A 16526-nucleotide genomic window follows, 5' to 3' on the forward strand; every position below is an offset into this window, starting at 1 on the left:
TAGATGCTATATTACATATACATTATATATATTATAATTAAATACATATTTTATATATACATGTATACACACACACACACACATATACCTATTTACACACACATACACTAAAAGACAACCCCACGGGGAGTGGGAAGAGTTTAAAAATAGAGAGGCCAATTTGCAAACTTTTGCAATAGTCCTAGCAAGCAATGATGACTTTCGGAACCAAACCAGGGAATGTGGGCACTGAGAGAAGAACATGGATCCAAGTGATACGAATGAGGTGGACTTCTGTTGCCCACATGGAAAACGAAGAGGGCAAAGTGAAGAACCCAGGTTCCTGGCTTAAAAGATTGGTACCATTATCTAAAATGGATCTTCAGGAGAAGAGGCAAGTCTCTAGAGAGAAGACGAAAGGGGAAAAAAGAAAATGTTGCATCTGTTTCTGTACACATCTGAAATGCCTAAGGGACACCTAGAGGAAGAACCTGTAAATGTCAATCAGGAGGCCAGGATGGAGAAGGAACCAGAAGATTTGAGGAGTTCTGGTTTATATGTAGTAAACACAGCCTCAGGAGGCCAGCACAATGCTCAAATGAAGTATATGGTATAAATCAGGACAAAGAACTGTCCTAGGGAATAAAAATTTTGAAGAAATAATCAGCTGGGCAAGGGCCAACAAAGACAGTCAAATGTAAAAAGGAAAGTAGGAGAACTAAGTGAGGGTGGCACGACTGAAGTCACAACAGATAAGGCTTTTGAGAAGGGAGGGTTTCATCAGGTCAGAAATCTGAGACAAGTCAAGAACAAGAAGGAAGGCATCAGTGACCCTAATGAGGCATATGTAGTGATGGAGGGGTAAGGACAGAAGCCCGAATGAATGAAAATTAATTAAGTAGATACAAAAAGCACAGCAATGCCTTCAACAAATTTGGTAGAAGAAGGAAGAAGGAAAATAGAGTGTATCATGAAAATCCATTTTTGCTCCCAGTGCTTTTCTTTTCTTCTCGTTAAGCGAACCTGGCTTCGTTTGGAGATCTTCTCTATCCACGTGGTTCAGAGAATATTGTAATCCGGTACCCACTTCAGGGTGCCACACGGCTCCAGAAAGGCAGCGTGGAGCCCCTCTCTGGGGATTAGTGAGCTGGAACTGAGAAAAGTTGGTCATTTCTCTCTGGTGGCAATACTGAAAAGACATGATCCTGGGAGATGTCCAGAGCCATAGTTCCAGCCTGCTAGAGAAATAACGGCCTGAGTGATTGAAGTCACACGGACAAAAGCAGAGATAAGCAATAGAGAGAGGGGGAGTCCTTTGGAACAACCTTGGGAGTCTCTAAACCTCGAGGCACCTGAGCTGCCTTAGTCTTTCCTTCCGGAAGCCTGGTTACTCAGCTCTTTTGGCTTTCCTTTCAGTTCTCTGAGCCATCACAGGATCCTTCTAATTAACCCTTCTGTATTGCTCAACCTCAGGTCACTTTTTCTGTCATTTGCTACCAAAAAACAGAGAGTGGTAACTTGAAGGAAAGACAGGTTGGAGAGATGATTGATAGATAATAGATAGATAGATAGATAGATAGATTTATTCAGGGGGTAAGCATTGTTTGGAAGCATAGGGAAATAAGCTAGGAAGTAGGCTAAACATATAAGGAGAGAGGTTGCTTGATGGACCTTTCAGAGAAAGTAGGCTGAGATGGGACTGTGAGCCCAGGTGAAGGTCGCCGTCCCTCTGAGACAAAAACCAAGGACAGAAGCAATTACATTTGGTAGGGAATGGGCTTGAAGAAACTCATCCCTGTGGGGGCACCTGGGTGGCTCAGTTGGTTAAGTGTCCTACTCTTGATCTTGGCTCAGGTCACGATCTCACGATTCGCAGGATCCAGCCCCGGTCGGGCTCTGCGCCGATAGCATGGAGCCTGCCTGGGATTCTCTCTTTCCCTCTCTCTCTCTGCCTCTCTCCCCCTACCGCTCACAAAATAAATAACCTTAAAAAAAAATGCCACCTTAAGAGCTAGCGAGTGCTGTGAAGGCACAGCCTTTCCTGGGCCACAGTGTTGTGGGTGACAAAGCATAGATGCACCACGCTCGTCACTGAATGCGGTTCCTCTGAGGCAAAGTCCTGGAAAGGGTTGAGTCTGGAGTCAACCACATGGGAGGGAGCGAATGAAAGGAGTAAAAAACATGATTTCTCCACGGGAAAACCGGGCTCAATAACACTAAGACTCTCTCCCCAAAGTAAAGGTTCCAGTCGCCTACGTGAAAAGTACCCGCGTCCGGAGACCCTGCGATAAGCCTCCGAATCACCAGCGTGTCCCTGTCCTGCACAAGGCTGCTTTGTTTTCAGCGTTGTTTTTTTTTTTTTTTTTTTTTCTTTTTTTAAGGTGTACCTAAGACAATGTCAGAGGATCTTTTGATGTGGTTTCCAACCGTCCTGCTGTGCAGCGAATGTAAGGTTTCTAGGTTAAAAATGAGAAAACAAGGTTGCCGATGACCCGACAGCCCACCTTCTACGTACCCTCTCGGGAGCCGGTTATCCGAGGTGGGGTGGGAGAGTTGCGGGAGGATGGCCCCAACTTTGTAGCGTGCAGACATTGGCAGCTATAGTCCTCAGGGCGGAGTGTTCCCATCTCTCCATTTACGCCGGGGCTTCCTAATTTTCTTTGAATTACCCAACTGCACAGTTTTCCCAAAACCCATTTCTTTGAAGGACACCACCCCGTGAGGTTAGGAAAGGATTTTAGTAAGCAGTAGAGAATAATGCAGGGTCACCAAATTACCAAAAGGCATCGTACAGGGATTTCTGGAGCCTTCGGAACCGATGCCTACCTAGCTCCCCATTTCCTCTCAGAAGGCCAAACCCCGGGCAGGGAGCTGGGGAGCTCTCAAATCCACTTCCACAAGTCGAAACCTGCTCATATTTTACAAGGTTAAATGTTGAAAGTGAGGGTTTGCTCGTTGGTTCTGTAAAAATGGGAAAGGAAGAAAAGGGACAAAAATGTGGCTTTTCGGGGTAAGGCTTTTATCAAAAGCAGGTACATTGTGGAACTCCAACCTGGGAAACAAAGGGAGCCTTGTGTAGCTCCCCCCGCAGGGCGTTGGGGGTAAAAGGAGTCGGGGAAATGGTTTCTGTGTGTGGTGGAAAAGAAAGAGCAATTCATGAGGGCTGCAAACGGGGGCTTCTCTGAAGTGCGCCTGCAGGCCAGCTCTGGCGGTGGTCATGTTTCACGGTAAGGAAAGGAGGCCTGCTGGGGGCTGGAACCTGAAGGAGGCCGAGGGCTCCCTGTGGCTGATCAACCATCAACGGGAAGGGTGGTGCAGCTTCCCCCCCCCCCCAAATACAATCAGAGCAGGAGTCGGAGAGGTCCCTCAGGACTCCTTGGAGTGGGGCGCCCAATCGAGGGTGGTGAGAGCCTCACTCCGCTGCTTTACCAGTCTGTTCTCTGAGGCAAACCCAGTGGTGCACACTGTCCAACATGGCGGCCACCAGCCAAAGGTGGCTACTGAGGACTGGTGAAGTGACTGGTCTGAAATGAGGGTGGCTCTGAAAAGTTAAAAGATACCCCCCATTGCACAGAAAAGAATGTAAAATGTCTCAGTAATTTTTGTATTGATTGCATGCTGAAAGGACCACATTTTGGATATATTGGGTTAAATGAAACATATCATTGATTTTACCTGCTTCTTTTTTTCGTTTTAAAAAATGTGACTGCTGGAAAGTTTTTAAATTACACCTATTGGCTCGCCTTTTATTTCCTTTGGACCGTGCTACCTTGGAGAACACACTTAGAGCTGCAGTGCTGTTCTCACCTAATTTTCTTTTGGTATTGGATAAAGGAGAAACCAAGATGGAGGAGAAAACCAGTGACGAATGCACTTATGGTCCTAAAGCCTGAACAACTAACTCGAGGCAGCTGATTCACATGGCACAGATTCCTCCGACTCTCACCCTTGTCCCCAAGCCCCTCGTGCCTGCATCACATTATGTTCCCAGCACCCAGCCTGGCACAGAGAGGCACCTGTGTTTGTCTGAGGAAGGTGTGTGGCTGGCTGGATAAAGGGCTCTTCATTTTGCAGGGCTTTTCCTTCAGTTCTTCTCCACTCTCCCTCCTCAGCTCCCTGCTCCAATTCGTGGAGAGAGAAATTTGAAACTGAATACGCGGTTATAATTCCTTATAATTATTACAGACCACATCTTGCGGAGTATCTGTGCGGGAAATGTCAAAAACACAGGTAGAATGGGGGTGTCAGCTCTCTGAGGGGCAGCTTCATTTTTGAAGGGATAGTAAAGCGTGTAAAGGGCTCTGGTGAAAAGTGCGAAGCCTGACTTCGGTGGCACGGGCCACATCACTAGCCACGTGACTCTGGACCAGTGACTTAGAGTGGCAAGACCTTATTTTCTTTTCCTGTCAAACAAAAATGCTAACCTGATTCCCTCATAGGGTGAGGATCAGATGAGAAAAATGAACTCCAAAGCTCACGCCGGCATTTAGAGTATAAACGGTTAATATTACTTAGTGCCGAGCTTCTTTTGAATCAAAAACAGAAGGTCTCAATATTCCCCTCTGAATTAAGAGATGGTACCCAGGGCTGATAGGAGGGTAAGGAAACCCGATACCGACCCCCGACCCCATCAGTCAGTGAGGAACTCTGGATGATTTCTCCGAGTCTACTGAAGGACTAAAATGGTCATCACAAATGTGTTCTCAGAACCAGCACTGAAAGAGCTATAGGGACCAATTTTGCTGCGCCTTTATATAGAATAAGGAACCAGAGAGGCAGGGAGGTTGGGAGGATGGTCTTGGTCACTCAGCCCAGTCAATGCCCAGCACCGTGTGGAACTCAATTCTCCCAACACGAGGCAGCGCTCATCCTGTGGGACCACATGTCGACCCTGGGAGCCCACATGCCCTACCACCACGAAGCTGGTGGTGGTGTGCGGGGGACAGAGTCTGGACGCCATACTAAGATGAATGTAAGAGACCATGAGAAGGACCATCCGGTCTGAAACAAGGCTGGCTTATCTTCAGACTGCTAGCAAAGATCTACCCAAAGATCCATGAGTAAAGACAGAAACTTCACTCACGGCCAAACAACGAAGAAACCGAGTTGTTTACTTTAAGGTGTGAACAAGAGCCAAGTTTATTGCTATAAAATTTCCTCTCAAGGAAATTAAGTTGTTAAGAGATTATTTATTTTATCACCGCCGGCTGAGGACACAGTAAGTGACTCTAGGCTTCTGAGTGCATTATGCCACATGTGCGTTATCTAATAAATTGCCCCGGCTTCGTAATAAAAAGAATTAAATTAACATTATTGAGGGGCGCCTGGGTGGCTCAGTCTGTTGAGCATCCGACTTCGGCTCAGGTCACGATCTTGCGGTCCATGAGTTCGAGCCCCGCGTCAGGCTCTGGGCTCATGGCCCAGAGCCTGGAGCCTGCTTCCAATTCTGTGTCTCCCTCTCTCTCTGCCCCTCCCCCGTTCATGTTCTGTCTCTCTCTGTCTCAAAAATAAATAAATGTTAAAAAAAAAAATTAAAAAAAAAATAACATTATTGACCCACACGGATTTTTAAAACCTACTTTTTATATCCTTAACAGAACCTGGGGTGCCAGGGTGGCTCCGCCCATTAAGCATCTGACTCTTGATTTTGGCTCAGGCCATGATCTCGCAGTCGTGGGATCAAGCCCCGAATCAGGCTCCAAGTCGGGCGTGGAATCTGCTTGGGATTCTCTCCCTGCCTCTCCCTCTGCCCCTCTCCCACTTGTGTTCTCTCTCTCCCTCTCAAGAAAAAAAAAAAAAAAATTAAATGAAAAAGAATCCTAAACAGGATGTAGAACCTATCTGCAAATTGTTCAGCTTTGCTAATTAGCATCCCCTCGAGGAACTGACTCCCAGCGCAGAGGGCAATCTAGAGAGAAGAGAGCATTTAGTGTCAGATGAGTTCAGACTATAGGGTCACCCGGGATGACAGAGGGTGTCTCTTCTACCTGAGCCCCCAGGAGGCCTGCCTCCTGCAAACCCCAACCGCTGCCATAAGGCTGGTGGGAATGACTTTGGTTTTGCCATGTGCCTTACTGCTTTTGTCTGATGTCCTGAGGTCATTTATTTGGTGATTTTTTTCTGATATAGGACAGGGAGTATACAATATGGATGCAGTTTATGGAAAGTCTTCCTCCTCCTCCCCCTCCCCCAGCCACACACAGGAAATGTGATTTGAGAATAAATGACAGGAAGGCTTAGACCAAGGCTTGCTAGTCAATTTGAGAGATAGAACCACTGGTATCCATGGCAAAACTGTTACCCAGGAGACACCCTAGTTTGGGAGACGTGGGCCTGCGGGAAGAGCACTCCAGATGGGAAACAAGTGATGTCAAGAGGCAGGAGACAGGTCTTTTTAAAACACTGGTTCATTGGGACGCCTGGGTGGCTCAGTCGGTTAAGCGTCCGACTTCGGCTCAGGTCATGATCGCACAGTTTGTGAGTTCGAGCCCCGCGTCACATTCTGTGTCTCCCTCTCTCTCTCTGCCCCTTCCCTGCTCACGCTGTGTCTCTCTCTGTCTCAAAAATAAATGAACATTAAAAAAAATAAAAAAATAAAAATAAATAAATAAATAAATAAAACACTGGTTCACAGAGCCTAAGAAAACCCTCGGTTGGACAAGGTGTGGCGCTTCATGGGCCGCCAGCCACCAAACACTGGAAACCTGCACTTGTCTATCAGAGAATCCAAAGGACCATGGAAGCAGTGATTGGAAGGACATGAGAAAGCTGAATGGGTTCCCGTTTAAGAGTAAGGGTTAAGGCCATGGAAGACTGTGGAATGACCATTTTCTTGAAGAATTAAGAGTTTTTGGAGAGGGGTGCCTGGATGGCTCAGTCGGTCAAGCATCCGGCTTCGGCTCAAGTCATGATCTCACAGTTCATGGGTTCGAGCCCTGCGTCATCAGGCTCTGTGCTGACAGCTCAGAGCCTGGAGCCTGCTTCAGATTCTGTGACTCCCTCTCTCTCTGCCCCTCCCTGGCTCGCACTCTGTCTCTTTCTCTCTCAAAAATAAATAAACATTAAAAAAAAATTTTTTTTTTTTAAAAAGAGTTTTGGGAGAGCTAAGAAATGGATGGCTGCTGAGGTGGTGAGCCTGGGAGTCATAAACAGCCACCTGAGCCTGGGGGAGTGGAGTGGGCTAGAGGGCAGGAAGGTGAAGAGATGCCGCCCCATGGGAGGAAGAAACCCAGGCACCTTGGTGGACAAGCATCTAAAGCCACAGCAAAACCTACTGAAGGGAGGGAAGCTCACTGGATTTTCAACCTGGAAGACACCCTCACGTTCTCGAACGTTGGTGTCTGAGATACCTGTTGGCCTGGCTGCATCCGAGTCACCAGGAAATAAGCTATAGTTTTTTTTCTATCTTGTAACATTGTGGACAGAATGGCTAGTTTTAATAAGCTCCCAGGTGGCTTACTTGGCCAAGAAGCTTGAAAACCACTTATGTGGTCCACCATCCAGCATCTTTTATTAGATGGCAGGGCTCAGGTTAAGTGACTGGCCCAAGGACACATGACCTGTTGGTAGCAACGGAAGAACTAGAACCTGATCCTGTAATTCTAAGCAGTAGTTTTTCCTTGGCCTCACAATGCCTCTGCCAATTTCTGTTGGGCATGTTGGTTAGCTCTAGTTGAGTCACAAACCACCCCAAAACATCACCACTTAAAAACAACCACACTTATGGGGAGCCTGGGTGGCTCAGTCAGTTAAGTGCCAACTTCCGCTCAGGTCATGATCTCGCAGTTCGTGAGTTCAGGCCCCGCAATGGGCCCTGTGCTGACAGCTCAGAGCCTTGGATTCTGTGTCTCCCTCTCTCTCTGCCTCTCCCCTGCTCGCACTCTGTCTCTCTCTCTCTCTCTCTCTCTCTCTCTCTCTTTCAAAAATAAATAAATATTTTTTAAAAATTAAAAAAATAAAAACATTTACCTCAGAATTCTACAATTAAGTTGTTGGACACTTAGACAATGTCTCCGTTGGGTGCTTTTTCTCGTCACCATCTTAGAACCTGCCCAGATGCTTTCTCTGGCCTCACCTGGGCTCCCTTGTCCACGTTAGCCAGCTACCAGTCAGTTGGGTGGCTGCTTTGGGGACTGGATGGCTGTTAGCTGGGGTGACGTGAGGTGGGTCACACGTCTCTCATCCTCCAGCAGGCTGAGCTTGTTCTCACGGCACCTGGCCAGGTTCCAAGATGGCCAGTGGAAGACACAAGGCCGCTGGTGGCCTAGTGTGAACCGTACCTCATCACTGCTGCCACATTCTATTGACTGAAGCCGCCACAAGGCCAACCTGGATTCCAGGAGATGGGGCAGATTCTCCCCCTTTGTTGGAGGAAGCTACAAAGTCACATTGCGCCAAGGAGAAAAATAAGTTGGGCCATCTTTGCCAGTCTACCACGGGGGACTTGTCTACCTGCCTCTGGCCCCCCATCCAGTACACCCCACACCCCAGCCAACTGTGATCCTCATTTCCCAAACACGATGCCACAGCCTTTCAGAAATCTGTTCGTGGACTTGCTTTCCTTGACCTAAAATGCCCTTCTCGTCCCCCCATGTCTTCACCCTTAAATTCCTCTTTAAAGTATGACTTACGGCTCCGAGTCAGAAGGGGCCAATTGAAGCTGCATTTTCCCTGCTCCCTCCTGAAAACTTAGGAAAAGAGTATAAAAAGGATTGTTTTAATAAAGATGCATAAGCCCCCAAGGGCAAAGCAGAGAGAAGCTGACAGGTGATGAAGTATTTCAACAAAACTTTGGAATGTGGAAAGCAGATGTACGATGCCCAACTTAGCAGGCCAGAAGTGGCTGAGTGCCTGCAGCAAGGATGGGGAGCCAAGTGACAAAGTGGGTCTCACTGCAGAACCGAGGGGACTCGGGAACCAGTGGGGGCTGGATGCCATGGAAGACAGAGCAGGAGCCCCTGAAAAATGTACAAGAAGTTGCTGCTCCCTGGAATTACTTACCCTCCCTACACAGCCAGGTAAATACCCTCTCCACCCAGAAGCCCTGAGGTTTCATCCTGGAGAGGCTACTCTCCAGGAGTAGAACAGCCTCTGAAGAGCGCTGGAAGTGATTGCCTCTTAGTTGTGGGGCTCCAGGGGGGAGAGAGCAGGGCCTGTCTGAGGTCATGAAAAACTTGGTGAAACTACCAGGCACATTGCACTGTAGACATGCACTACATTGTTAAAATAAAAATTCATTCTTTTTTTTTAAGTAAACAAAACCCCCTTAAACGTCCTCTCTTTAAAGACGTCTCCATCTGGCAAGCACGTTCATGGCCCTGCTTCACCGGTTTTTACACGATTGTCGTTCACAGGAGTAATTTACTGAAACGTTCCTGAATGAATACAGTGAAGAGGACACGTTTTATCTGCTTGACTGTCCATCCTCCTTTCTTGCTAGGCTTTATGTTTTCTGAGGTCAGCAGGAAATCTTTACTTAGTTGTTGGGGCGCCTGGGTGGCTCAGTCGGTTGGGCGGCCGACTTCGGCTCAGGTCATGATCTCGCAGTCCGTGAGTTCGAGCCCCGCGTCGGGCTCTGTGCTGACAGCTCAGAGCCTGGAGCCTGTTTAGGATTCTGTGTCTCCCTCTCTCTGACCCTCCCCCATTCATGCTCTGTCTCTCTCTGTCTCAAAAATAAATAAACGTTAAAAAAAAAAATTAAAAAAAGAAATCTTTACTTAGTGTGCTACACACAGAGGACATTCCCACGTGTGGGGAGCGGAGGTCAAGTTATAGCCGATTCGTAAGACAAGTCTTTCCTCTTTTATTCACTATTTCATTAATTTTTTCATTTATCAATTTATAATTAGCTTTGTTCCTAAAAACAATTTAACGTGACTAGCTATCAAGGAAATAAGTGTAGAAATCGGGACAAATGGAAGTCTGCTTTTGAAAAGTCACACCAACATATTATTTAAAACATGAAAGAAAGCAGATGGGGGTTCGGGAGGCAAGAAAGGAAGGAAAGAGGAGATTTAAAAAGTGTTGCACTACAGCGAAACAGCTACTTCTTTCAGCCTTCTATTTTCTCTTCATTAGTCTTAGGCATATCCATTTGATAGCGTCCAATCATAGAAAAATAAAAATTTATATTGGTTTATTCTGTGATATTTTAAGCCACATACTATTTTTCTGTGATGAGAGTACGAAGTTGGTGAATTACTGTCTTCATGGTTATTTTTAGGGGGTTATACTTCTGTTTCATCCAGTCAACATGCCATAATGTAATACCTCATTCTCTTGTTATTGAACATTTTGGCTTTCTAATCAATGCTACAGTGATATCTTGTGTGCATAGTACATATTCTTCCTTTTGGAAAACATCTCCAAACATAAACTGTCTATTGGCCATAAATAGTCACGCAGGCATGTGTTACAGGGTTTAGAACTGGCAAATGGCTTTCAACTCCCTCCAGTGTTTCCACGGCTAAGATCGTCGTTAGAGATTAGAATTTCTTTCTAATTTAATTTTATTCACATTTAAACACATCTTGACTTCACTACTTCCATTTTTATCTTGGGTCTGTTCTAGGTTCTCACACCCTCTTACACATTTATCTACTATATGCTCTGCTCGGTGGTTTTCTCATTCATGTAGATAAACTATTTGTATAACATAGATATTAGTCCTTTGTCAATGTAGTGATACATCTTTTTCCCAGTGGTTTTCCGTTTCATTTTGCTTTGATGTCTTTAATATAATAGAAAAGTTTTCATTTTAAAGACAAGAGTTGAATCTGTAGATTTTTTCCCTCGTGGTTTCTTCTGCCCAACCATGTGTTGCTTTGAGTCCCCGGGGTAGTTCGACACAAGCATCATTTGCTCTGTTTATAACTAGGTTTAACGCCAATCATATTTAATTTATCATTCAAATAAACAGCCTTCTGAAACCAGGGAAGCCAGTTCACCCAAACAATACCCAGAAGCTTAACTGAAGCCAATTCTCAAGTTCTGAGTTAGAAATTATTCTAATTGAGGCTATGACAAAATTTCGTAACGAGCATGAATGATGCTGGGACGACCAAAAAATTACATGTTACAAAGCTGCCCCCCCCCTTTTTTAAGTTCATGTAACTTAAAAAGAATTCTACTCCCTTTCCCCTTTCCAGGTTTTAGGTTCAGAAAATGAAAATGTGAGACTGACCCCTTCCTCCATTAACTCATAAAATTGAATTTAACAAATTCCAGTTCTTCAGTTCCTTTCTCTGTTGACTCTTAACATACTTTGCAAGCTTGGGAATGTTAGAGTAAGAATTTGAAGTGTTCTCAGGGTGCCCGGGTGGCTCAGTTGGTTAAGTCTCAGGTCAGTCCGCGTTTGTCTCAGGTCATGATCTCACGGTTCGTGAGTTTGAGCCCCGCTTCAGGCTCTGTGCTGGCAGCTCAGAGCCTGAAGCCTGCTTTGGATTCTGCATCTCCCTCTCTTTTTCTCTCTGTTCCTCCCCTGCTCACTCTCTGTCTTTCTCTCTCTCTCTCTCTCTCTCTCAAAAAGAAATAAACATTTAAAGAAATTTTTAATGCTAAATCAAAGAATTTGAAATGTTCTCAGACCAAAGGGAGAGGAAGACAAATGGGGCAGTTCCCCTAATCACAACTTCCCCTCTTCCCTTTTGTCTCTTGGTCCCAGAAAAGTCGTCATTACAGGTTTGGAAGGAGATGAGGAGAATGCAGGGCCTGAAGGAGAAAAATGTATCCAGGAGAAGGAAAGAGACGGAAGGCACAGGGCTGGGAGAAGTTGGCAAGCAGAGCCCGCACAGAACAGGAGTAAGGAAGAGTCACTGGAGAGGCCCAAAGAATTTTCCCAGTGCTTCCACCCCCAGCCCCATTCCCTGCACTTGGCCATGTCCCTGCTGAGGCTGCCCTCCCCACCGCCCCATCCATCCCTTCCCTGCTCATGGCTGATGCCTCCTCATCCTTCAACACAAGGCCATTCGCAAAGTGTGCTCTAAGCATCGGTGCTGGCTCTCAACCGTCCTGTTGAGTTTTTTAGGGTGAAATGAGGTGAGTCTGGAAGTGAAAAGCAAGCATTTAGAAACTTTTATAGTAATAAGCCAGAGCCATTACATATCGGCGTACTCAAAGAACAAAATTGGGTTTGTACTTTTGAATGTGACTGGTCTCGTCGTCCATTTTCATTGTGTTTACATAGCAAATTGGAAATGAAAAAGAGAAAAAAGATTAGCCCTTTAATATGGATAGTTCGAGAAGCTGCCTTCAGACTCATTTCAAAGATCACCCCCTCCAGGAAACCTCACCATTGCCTCCCAGATGAGATGAGTGTTTTTCCTCTATACTTCCAAGAAAATCTCTCCCCTCGTACACTTGTTTTAATTATCTGCTTATGGGTCTATTTCTTATTATTATTATTTTAGAGAGAGAGAGAGAGAGAGAGGGAGCTCAAGCAGGGAGAGGGGCAGAGGGAGTGAGAGAGAATCTTAAGCAGGCTCCATCCTCAGTGCAGAACCTGACATGGGCTTTTAATCCCATGACCCCGGGGTCATGACCTGAGCCAAAATCAAGAGTTGGATGCTCAACCGACTGAGCCATCCAGGTGCCTCTGTTTTGGGTCTATTAAACTCCAATAAACTTTGAGCTTCTTGACGGCAAATACTATATCTTACTTATCTTTGCATGTCCAGCATCCAGTACAATGCATGGCCCACAGGAGACATTCAATAAACGTTTCCTGAAGATTACTAACTCAATGGTCCTGCTTGGGGATGCACAGCCTATATATATTTGACTCGGTGACACCCACTCATCTACGCTTCCATTATTAATCAAATCTTTAAAATACGCTTAATCATTAGATACGGTTATTGCCAAACGACCATATTGCTATCCTTGGGAGCCAACCTGACAAATATCTTTAGCATGAAGTTTTAAGTTCCTTCTCTGCATTCCATTTTGTGTTGGTTTCACAGCCTAACCCTCTGAGGCTATTTTGTTTCCCTAACTTCTGATTTTAGGTGAATACCTCACTTTTTCCCTCCTGTACTGCCCACACAGGGAGATGCTATCTGTTTCCTGGGGTTGCTATGAGGAATATATCACATGGTGAATGCAGAATATATGGCATATAGTAGGCTTTAAGAAAATCTCTCTTGAAGGGAAGGCAAAAAAAAAAAAAAGTTATCTTGGCATTTGTGACAACATGGATGGAACTGAAGGGTATTATGCTAAGCGAAACAAGTCAGTCAGAGAACAAGTATCGCATGATTTCACTCATATGTGGAATTTGAGAAACTTAACAGATCATCACAGGGGAAGGGAAGGAAAAATAAGACAGAAACAGAGAGGGAGGCAAACCATAAGAAGACTTAAATCCAGAGAACAAACTGAGGGCTGTTGGGGGTGGTGGTGGGGGAAATGGGTGATTGGCACTGAGGAGGGCACTTGTTAGGACGAGAGCTGGGTGTTGTATATAAGTGATGAATCGTGGGAATCTACTCCCGAAGCCAAGACGACACTGTATGTTAACTAGCTTGAGAGGAAAGGGAAGGGGAGGGGAGGGGAGGGAGGAAGGAAGGGAGGGAGAAAGAAACCATGATTCTAGGTTAATGTTGAAGTCAGTGATAATCCCAATTTCAAAGCAGTTTTTAGCAAGTGCAGGATAATGAGTCTGGTAAGCAGGCAATCGATGGTTTCAAAAAAGTGAGAGCATACTTTTCTTCAGATTTCCCCAAGGTGAAAGAACTATCACGTTGTTTTGCTTTGTTTTTTTAATTTTTTTTAATGTTTATTTATTTTTGAGAGAGACAGGCTACAAACAGGGGAGGGTCAAAGAGAGAGGGAGACACAGAATCCGAAGCAGGCCCCAGGCTCTAAGCTGTCAACACAGAGCCAGACTCAGGGATCATGGTCAGATGCTTAACTGACTGAGCCACCCAGACACCCCTAGAACCATCACATTGTTGACGGAGAGGCAGGTAGGCCTTCTGGATAGTGATGTAGTCTCTTTGTTTTTAAGGAGCTAAACACACTGTGAACAGCATACAGTTGGATTAAGATCTAAGCAACTAATGTGTCTCCCTCAAGAGACAAGAATTAGTAAACAGCAGTCTCCTTGTAGCTTTACTTGACAAGGTAGGGAATCTCTGCGTTAGTGCCTGGGATGAGGCATGGATGCTGAATGGGTGCTTCAGACATGAAATTACATGAAGAAAATGCAAAACTGTATTGTAATACAATTCCGTCATAAATAACGCAAAGCAAAAAAGACTGATGGACACGTATCAAAATAAAGATTGTGGTCTCAGAATACGGTTACAGGCAATGTTTTTGGTTTTTTGGATCTTCTGCAGTGCAATTTTATGAAAATAAAATAACATTAAAATTAACGCAGTGGCCGTTTCAATTCTGTAAGCTCCTAAAGAGAAGGAACACTTATGAGTAGGGGGCAGCCCCTTTCCTCAGCTGCTGGAAGGTGCTGGTCCCTCCGAGGAAGCTAAGGCCACTCTGGGGTGAGCCCCTCACTTCATCTGTGCCCAGCAGCACCGTTCAACACTCCCCCGCATCGTGGCCTCGGTCTGGGAGCTCATCAGCCTCTGCTCTGGCTCCATCCTGCACAGCGACGATGTGATGATTACCGAGAATAAGATCAATGCCCTCATTAAAACAGCAGATGTAAGTCTTGAACCTTTCTGGCCAGGCTTGTCCGCATAGGCCCTGGCCAGTGTTGACATCAGGAGACTCATCTGCAATGTAGGGGCTGGTGGGCCAGCTGGCCGCTGGCACTGCAGCAGCAGGAGGTCCTCCACTTCCATCATGGCTGCCGAGCTGAAGAGAAGACAGTGGGAGCCAAGAAAGGAGAATCAAAGGAGTCTGATGATGCCATGGGCTTTGGTCTTTTTGACTAAACCTGTTTTCTGTAATCTGTTCAATAAAGAGCTGAACACTTGAAAGAAAGAAAGAAAGAAAGAAAGAAAGAAAGAAAGAAAGAAAGAAAGAGGAAGAAAAGAAAGAAAAGAAAAAAAAAGAAAAGGAGAAAAGAGAAGAACAAAGAAAAGAAAAGAAAAAAGAAAAGGAAAGAATACGGCAAATGGGGTCTCTCAAGTTATAAAGGCTTGAGGTAGAGAGTAAGCAAGCAATGAGTATTTTCCTGGTTTCCTGCCTCTTAGTTATATACAGGAAGACAAAGGCAGCCATGTGCCAAAACTATTTTACACATGAGACTTCTATTTCCCCAAGAAGAGTAGGTCTTGGTATCTCAACTGGAAAACTGGGGGTGATTCACTAACTGTACTATTTTAGCTTTCGTGTGTGTGTGTGTGTGTGTGTGTGTGTGTGTGTGTGTGTGTGTCTTTTGCGGTCAGAGGAAAGTATGGGCCATCTGGAATCGTCACCCTTCTTTGCATAACGTGGTTTTATTCCAGAGCATATGATAGAGTTATTACATCCATACAGCATATGAGCTGGAAGTTTGTGTAGCTTCTTCAAATACTCACCGACTGAATGTTTTTAAAAGGGCTCATTTTAATCTGATCATCACCGTAACATGGTGCGGAGACAGCAGCTTGCAAAAAATAATAAGGGAAAACAAAAGAATGTTGTCCTTTTGTTGTAATCTGTTGGAAGATATGAGGTGAATGCTTTGAAATGAAGCTCTCAGTAAGAGAACACTGAATATTGTGTCTCTTTGAGGAAGCTGTCTTGTTTATCTACAAGATAAGGGCCATGTGTAGCCAGGTGCATTAATAGCAGGTTCCAGAAACTTGGTGTCTCAGTTGGAAATGACTTCAATATTTTTTTTCTCCCAGAGGCTATAGTTTTTCTCTCCTCTAATTATTAGTGGAATGTTGTATAAAAGCCAAAATCGTGATCTCTTAAGTTGCAAGTTCATTTCCAGCCTGGGATATTATATGTTTTATCCATCCTCTTTAGAATAACTGCTTTAGAACTTTCTTTCATGTTGCTTCCCAAGACTTTCTAAAAAAATTTTCTCCAGATCCCCCTGAAAATGCAGATTCATATATAAAAAGAATTATTAGCCACCACCCCTCCTTGACTTGCATGTGTTATGCCATGTGACGTTCCAAAACAGGAGGGAATTGATCTTGTCTCTTGACTTTCATTGACAGATTTCTTGGGAGAGTCAGCAGCCCATTCATTCTGCCTGACCCTGCGTACTCACTTTGTAGCCCCTGTTGTCTGGGCTCTCCTACCACCAACCCCTCCCTACTCATCACTCCTCTGGAATCAAACTTGCTCTCAGGATCTTTCTCTGATTTCAGCTTCCTTGACTGTCCTATTCCCCACTGTTAGGCATATCTTTTTTCCTAAATACTCTCTTCTTTGGTTTCCATGGTCTTGTATTTCCTTACCTACTTTAAGAGCTCATCACCTATTTGTCTTCCAAATGTAGGAATTTCCAAAGGTTATGCCTTGTCTCTCTTTTTGTGCCTGCTCTTTCCATGGCCTAACCCATGATCACCTTCACCTGAACTAAAATTTGGCTGCATCACTTTCCACTCAGGTTGATGTACTTCAACGTTAACAACTTGCCTGCACTT

The 16526-nt window shown here is 45.1% G+C and overlaps 1 pseudogene; it reads left to right on the forward strand.

The window, feature by feature from the left end:
- Positions 1-8794: 8794 nt before the first annotated feature.
- Positions 8795-14957, forward strand: LOC121035163 (60S acidic ribosomal protein P1-like; annotated as a pseudogene).
- Positions 14958-16526: the final 1569 nt, after the last annotated feature.

Source organism: Herpailurus yagouaroundi, unplaced genomic scaffold (assembly GCF_014898765.1).
Source record: "Herpailurus yagouaroundi ecotype Mexico unplaced genomic scaffold, PumYag 160, whole genome shotgun sequence".
NCBI lineage: Eukaryota > Metazoa > Chordata > Mammalia > Carnivora > Felidae > Herpailurus > Herpailurus yagouaroundi.